The 7896-nt window shown below is 39.3% G+C and overlaps 1 pseudogene; it reads left to right on the top strand.

Moving 5' to 3' along the window:
• The first annotated feature begins 7302 nt into the window (after positions 1-7302).
• LOC118005734 lies at positions 7303-7692 on the top strand (annotated as a pseudogene).
• Positions 7693-7896: the final 204 nt, after the last annotated feature.

The raw sequence follows: 7896 nt of genomic DNA, 5'->3' as shown, positions 1-7896 counted from the left end.
AAGAAAGAAAGAAAGAAAGAAAGAAAGAAAGAAAGAAAGAAAGAAAGAAAGAAAGAAAAGAACATAGACCAACATAGCTGTTATGAGAAGAGAACAGGTTCTCTCCTCTTAAAAACTGATGTATTAAGATGAATAATAGGTGAAGAAAAGCACAATCCTTACTTATAATGAGATAAGGTAACAACCAAGCATAAGTTAAGCATTTTGCTAAATGAAAAGGAAGAATGAGAAATAAATTAAGAAATGATGCCTAACAAAATATTTAATTATATACTTAATGTTAGACATCATAATAAGATATTACTGAGTTTACTTGAGTTGTAATGGTTAGGAATCCATTGAGCTGCAAGAAGCAGAAAACCAACCACAAATAGCTTGAAACAGTTGTTCTAAAACATGGCTGATTTTAGAATTACCCAGATAGCATTGAAAATGACTGAATATTGGGCTCCAGTTCTTTCTGTTTCTGGTGAAACTGGTCTCTTTCAGGGCCACTTATAGGTATTTTTAAAAGTTCCCTTAGGCATGCTAATATCAGCCTCTGTATCAGTTATCTATTGCTGCATAATGAATTACCCCCAAATTTAGCAACTTAAAACAAATATTATTATCTTGCATGTTTCAGTCATGAATCTAGGTACAGCCGAGCTGGTTTCTGGCTTGGCCTTTGTCCCAAGACTCTAATCAGGGTGTCAGTTTGGGCTGCAATCATCTCCAGCTTCAGCTGGGGAAGATCTGCTTCTGGGCCCACTCACATGGTTGTTGGGTAGCCTTGGTCCCTGTGGATTTTTGGCCAGAGATGGCAGGGTTTTGCCATGTGAGCCTCCTCAAAGAGCAGCTCACGATACGGCAGCTGGTTTCCCTTAGAGTAGGTGACCACGAGAGCAAGAAAGAGTACCCCATATGAAAGCCACAGTCATGTGTAACCTAATCTTGGAAGTGACATCCCATCACTTTTAACATATTCTGTTCTTGAGAAGCAAACCACTAGGTCTAACTTACTCTCAAGGGAAGGAGATTACAGAAGCATTTGAATACCATGAAGTGGAGATCATTGAGGGGCACCTTAGAGATGGCCTGCCATAGCCAGAAATGAGAATTGGCTTAAATAAAGAGAGCTTTTTCTTTTTCACATAACAAGAGGCCAGAGAGAGGTTCAGTAGCTGAAAATTTTCAGGGCTGCCAAGAAAGCTGAATGCCAGTCATCTACTGGCATTTTATTGGAACAAGGGGACAGAGGAAGAAGGAAGTTTATGCCAGATATGTGTCTCCTTTTTATTAGGGAAGCAAATATCTTCTCATGTCTTCCTAGAAGACACTTGTTTGCATCACTTGGGCTCCCCTAAATAGAGATGCAAGTGGGTGGTGGATATTTACCGTCAACCTTGGTGTAAGAACAGCGAGGGAACCTGGGGTTGTGAATAACTTTTGAATACCTGTCAATAGTGTGTACATGCAGTGTATATGTATCTTTGTATGTTACTCTTACTGTACATGCAGTGTATATGTATCTTTGTATGTTACTCTTCACTGCATCTTGATTTAAGTTTGCAAACTGAAGTATGAATTAATGCTAGTACGATAAATGTAATATAAAAACGAATCTGGAGTTCATTATTTCCCATAGCTTCAAATGTACCACAATATACTCTTGCACCAGAAAGTAGCAAACACCTTTGAGCAGTTGAAAGAGCTCTAATCAAGTTCATGTCCCTTAATTTATAGGAAATCCCTCAGACCCTCATTTTAACTTTTATTTATGACTTTTTCATTCACGATCCTAACAGATTTTGATTAACTCATTCCACAACTTAAAAAACACATTCGTCTCAGTTTTTGCCCAAAGGGTAATCTCAATATTTTAGCATTTTATAAAAGGGCCTTCCTAATCTGGTCACAGCCTTTGTCTATGGCCTTACTCCTCACTGTTTCTCCTATCCTCTTTCTCTCTGGCAACACATGTGTTCTGAGCATAACAACTTCTTCTCGACCTTCCTGTTCCCTCTCTGCCTGCAGTGTCCTTCTGACTCATCTTTCAAGGTCTACATCACATCAAACGATCTCAGATGCCTACAAGGACAGGAAACCATGTAAATGAGAGGAGCATGCTGGTGGATGCATATTAAACACATAGAAATAACACTTGCAACAAGAGATATGCTCCATCTGCCTTTTTAATATTTTCTCTATTCTTGGTTATTCTTTTAGACAAAAGAATTTTTTTTTAAGATTTTATTTATTTATTCATGAGAGAGAGAGAGAGAGAGAGGCAGAGGGAGAAGCAGGCTTCCCACGGAGCAGGGAGCCCGATGCGGGACTCGATCCCAGGACCCTGGAATCGTGACCTGAGCCGAAGGCAGACGCTTAACCATCTGAGCCACCCAGGCACCCTAGACAAAAGAATTTTGATAGAAACATAATGATCAGCCTAGGTTCATCACTGCCATGTGGGATATGGCTACAGTACTGCCATAGCTTCTATTTCCTTTTTAAATTTTTATCAGGAGTAATGAGAAATCCATAGTTTAATATGAAGCATCCCATTTTGAAATCTGGGTGTATGAATATACATATTGATTCATTTAATTATTTCAGTGGAGAAAGAGAACATTCTACATGCCGCATTAAATACATCTGCAGTCTGGAGTCAGCTGCTAACTGCTAGTCTGCAAGCCTATATCAAAATAACTTCCTTTTTGGAGTCTTTCCTAGATGCCCAAACTAGTTTCTTCCTGCACTCCAGGAGTGGCAGGCTGACCTCCAAAATAACACTTTGTATACTATTCTACACCTATAGTCTATAGGTAAGTCTTTACCAGGACTGTGATATTTGAGGGCTGAATCTGCACATTTTGATTGAATTCCCAGCATAGGACATGGAGTTAATCTCATAGTTGACACCTTGTAAATGCTTGATGCAGTAATGCATCTCGAATGAATAAATGAATCTAATAAAGAAATGCAATTGATGTGGAGAGGACATGATCTAGTTAGAGAACAAATAGGCTTTGATTTAACCACAAAATACTTGAAGGAGAAATTTCCTGGTTGGACTCCTTGGACAGAAACATTGGATAGTGGCCCAAGATTCATGCATTTCACATGTATGTGTTGAAAACCCATGATTCATCAAGCACTCTTCTTATTCACTGGGAATTCAGAAAACAACAACACAGAAGAAAAAAAATCTTAGTGGGAAGGGACAGATAAGAAATAAAAGTAAAAGATAAAGCAAGTCATGTTTTCAATTGTCATCATGTGTTTTGGGTGGGGGGGGAGGGGATGAAACCAGGATGGAGGGATATGCTAGCAAGAACCTGATGAATGAGGTTGTGTACAGATTTAAATAGGCTACTCAGGTTCAGTCTCTTTGATAAGGGGAACATTTGAGTGAAAACCTGAAAGAAATAAGAGAGCCATGCAAGTGGATATCTGGGAGAAGAGTGATCCAGCAGATGGAACATCAAGTTCAAATCCTGAGTCAAGAGTATACCTATTCAAAGAACAGCAAGGTGGCTGGGATAGGGGTGGCAGGAAGAGAAGAAAGTGAAGGAAATATGGAGGAAATGATATTAGACACATTAACAGCAGGATAGGAGTGAAAGTCTCTTAGAACATTATAAGCATTTTGTGACAACTTTAACTTTTACTCCAAGGTAGATGGAACCACTGGAAGAACACAAGGGTAACATGATCTAACATATTTTAATGGGATCCTTCTGGTGGTTCTATTGAGATTGGACTGAATGGGAACAAGAGAGGAGAAGGATGGCCACTTAGACATTGAGGTAATGCAGGCAAAGAAGATGAAAGCTTGAACCAGTGCTGTGGTCACAGAGGTAAAGAGGCTGATAGACAACTTGGTTTCCAACCTCCTCAGGTTATTCACATAAGACTACACTCCTTGTAGAGCGATTGGGTCACAACATAACCTACCAGCTCAGTCCAAGTATATCTTCTCTGGGATCCTTCTAATTTCAACACAACCAAAATGAGAGTGAAATTGCCTAATTACCATTTATTCCCCCAATATTTAGCACAATGTCTCACATACATATATTAGGTGGATGGATGGATGCATGCATGCATAATCCGATTGACTTAGAATTTAAGCATTACTCATCTTGCTATTTCTCACCATTCAGTGCAATTTGTATTCTTGGAGGCATGAATAGAGAACAATCGCAAGTGCTGATTGTTGCAAATGTGGTGCTGTAAAGCTGGGCTACAAAGACAGCCATTTTGTCCTGTCTGGTGATCAATAGGCATAGTTTGAGTAATGGCAATTAGAGCCAGAATTCAACTGGTGAGTCACAGCGAACACCACTTGAGTGAACTGATGGATTGTAATCATGACTATTCCTCATTTGGAAGCCTGGGGACTTAATGCTTTTGTTTGCCTGTTTTCTCCCTGGCACAGTCTGCGAGCCTAGCATGAAAAGATTATTATCTTTAACCAACAGCTCATATTCTTTGACTTTCATTGAGCTTTTCACATTTTCATATCAGGAAAGCTGAAAATGATTTATATATATCTAAGAGTAACTCCCTGACATTTTTGCAATGTTGCCTTAAAAAAATAATATACAGATCTTTTTTTAAAAAAGTAATCTCGTAATAACTTCATAAAGCAAGAATGCATTAGTTCTTTCTCTTCCAAAAATAAATTGAAGCCAGTGTCCCTATTTTGATGAAAATGATATTATATGCACTCAAATACAATGTTTTCTAAGAGGGGCTAAAACAAAATTCTACCATAAATCTTGAAACTTTATAAATTCTGTCAATATTGGATCACCCAATTGAAGAACAATGTCTTTTTTAGGCATGCCTCATAAATTTTATCTCTTAATTTTCCTATAAACAGGTTGGTGTGTTTTGCTATCAAGCAACTTAAATGTATATTTTTATAGGTCTTGGGGTCATTATTACAATTAGGCTAACAAACAGCAAAAGCAGTTGATGTGGATAAACCTTAGAAGAATAAATATAAGAACAAAGGGAGAAGGAAATAATGTGCATCTGCTGAAAGGAAAGATACTGCTGAATACTGATTAGGAAAGTGGGCTGGGAGTTGTTGGAGAAAACCTCTAAAGCATGCAGCTTAATGTACAGCTGCATTGAAAGGGCAGGGAGAATGCTAGATCATATGGCTGGGGAGAGACAATATAAATCAGATTTGGCATCGTTAATCTAAGCTCAAGTGCTAATGTTGCCTAAAGAATTGTTCCCTACTTTGCTCCTGGTCAAGAGAGGTGCAAAACAATGTATTTGCTGCTGAAGTGGTGTGGTAAAGAGGCAGCTAATGGAATTTAGTGGTCTGAGGTTGGCAAGTAGGGAAAAAAAAGAGGATTCACAGCCCCGCTGGTAACTGCAAACTAAGATGGGTGTCGCTGCCCTTTCTCTGCAGATGGGCCATTGGGAGTTAAATAAACAAAAGATATCATTGAGTTCATATTAAACTGAACCCCAAGCCACTTGAGCCAAACTCAACGGAGACTTCCACATTCCCCAAAACCCTCAGATTCCTACCCTTTCCAGTTTATCCAGTCTTTCCCCAGAGGATACTTTGCTGCCTCCCTTGACAAGTAGTTCTCTCTGGTTTTCTTTCTTTCTTCTTTGATTTATTTGCCTCTTCTCTTATTGGTTTGTTATGAGAACTGAACAAGACAATAAGTATTTTAAAAATTAACACAATTCCTGGTACATATTAAATGCGCAATTATATGCATTATTCTTCAAACCACTACCCATTCTTACCTTTTCTTTATCTCATTTCAGTCCATTTTAGTCTAGCCATTCTTCCAGAAACAGAATTTCAGAGCTGAAAGCCTCTACTGATAACATGCCTTACAGATGTAAAAATTGAGTCTCAAGGAAAAACATAATGAGCCCAAAATCTCAGTTGATGCTTCTATGAGAACTTCTCTCCCATTTTCTGTAATGCCAACTTGAATCCTTAGTTTAGGTTTTGTATATAGGGGGTAAAGACACCAGTTTCTCTCAATTCTGTCTTTGAAGTATTTTTTCCAATCCATCATGCCATCATGTCCTCCATCCCCATCCTGCTGCCACAGCAACATCATGCTTGGATCATTGCAGTATCTTCCTAGCTCATTTCTTGGCTCTTCTCTCTCTTCGAATCTATCTTACTCATCATGGAAGGTCATACTTTTGGAGCTATGCCACTTCCTCTGTTACTCCAGTCCTTCATGAGTGCCCACCCTAACATTCATATAAATGCAAATTCCTTTGCCTCATTCTGAATACTCATCACCACTGACTGCCTCTCTTCCTGCTATCACTCTCAATGTCAGCTGACCCACTGTTCTCAGTGTATAATAAATAAGCTACAATTGTGCTCATTTAATTCAGTGTTCCCACTACTGAATTATGTTATATTTAGTATAGTATAGTATAGTATAGTATATGTTATATGTATTATTATATTATATTATATTTCTTTCTTATCTTTTTTGTTTATTCACCTTCAATCCAAGGTAACATAGAATTGAAAAACTGAGTGAAAGTTCCAGAAAACTCCAGGAAGTTGTTATGTGCCTATATATATAAGCATATACCTGCTTGTAAACAAACATACTAGCGTTTTTTTTCTCTGAATTATTCCAAAAGTAATAATCCTTAACCATTTTGTAAGTAAAAACTTCATATGAGGGTAGGTTCAAAACAAAACAAAAATCAAAGGAATTCTTATCTCTGAAATTTCCCTACTTGCAGGATCTGTTCTTTGATAGTAAAAAAAAAAAATGGATTTACTTAGCTTGATACATAAGAGTTGGCTCTTACTAATACCTGATATCCTCCCTGTGCTTGCAAATTGATTTTTTAACGAATTGATGCAAAATTTCTTTGAATCTTTCTGGTAACATTACCCTTTTCACCTTTGCAAATTGGAGTTTAGAGTGCTACAGAATGCTGCAGGCAAGAGGATGCAGAGTAAAAGCTACAGCCCTTGGACTGGTTGTCCTATCCATACAGAGCCAGAACCAGGTATCTCCCCTTCTGGGAACTTTTGGCACATAAGTGCTTCCTAGTGTTTTCAGATACTATGCAAAATATCACAGTGCTAGATATACTCAGAGGATGCATTAGATATCAATGTACCCAACACATGTAGGCAAATTTAAAATGATCTTTAAAATATTGATAATATTGGCGGGTGGGATGGCAGTTAGGTGAGGCGTGCCATGAGCCTCCGGGCCTCTGCCGCCAACCGTGAGCAAGCCTTTGGTGCGGGGGCCGATTGGTGCGGTGCTCTGACTGTAGGTGCGTCCGCAGGTTATGATGCTGTCTCCTACCAACCTGGTTACCGGAATCCCCAGTAGTAAAGTGAAATACTTAAGGCTCTCCAGGGCAGATGATGGCTACGTTGACCATCATCGTTTATCACGTTGATAAACCCTCCTAAGATCCCATTTGAGGTCACTGCTGTTGTGGATGGGCGCCTTTCTCATCATAGACTCCCTCCTGCTGGCTGGCTATATCGACAAAGCGGGGCTGGGGGCGGGTGAGGCGTGGAGGGCAGGGGGCATGGCAGATGGGGCCATTCCACCCTGATCATTACCATCCTGGTGTTCCTGCCAGAATTTTACCACCTGCGCATCTCCTATTATGCATCCAAAGGCTACTGGGGTTACTCCTACCAATGACATTCCAGATTTTGATGACTAGCACCCACCCCTACCCTCAACCCTGAGGAGATGAGTCACAGATGGGACTGAGTCCAGCTTTAAGATATTGAGCAGAAACTGTGGCAAAGGGCTAAAGAATTCTGCAGTTTGCAGATGTTAAACAAATTGGCCAGATTTTATGGGTCCATCCCCAAGATGTCGACTGAGCTTACAGTCACAAATTAACTAATCAGGACATGCTCTA

The sequence above is a fragment of the Mirounga leonina genome, unplaced genomic scaffold (assembly GCF_011800145.1).
Source record: "Mirounga leonina isolate KUSES-001 unplaced genomic scaffold, KU_Mleo_1.0 Mir_94, whole genome shotgun sequence".
NCBI lineage: Eukaryota > Metazoa > Chordata > Mammalia > Carnivora > Phocidae > Mirounga > Mirounga leonina.
The sequence above is the reverse complement of the archived record's forward strand: the minus strand, read 5'-3'. Positions and strand labels throughout refer to the sequence as shown.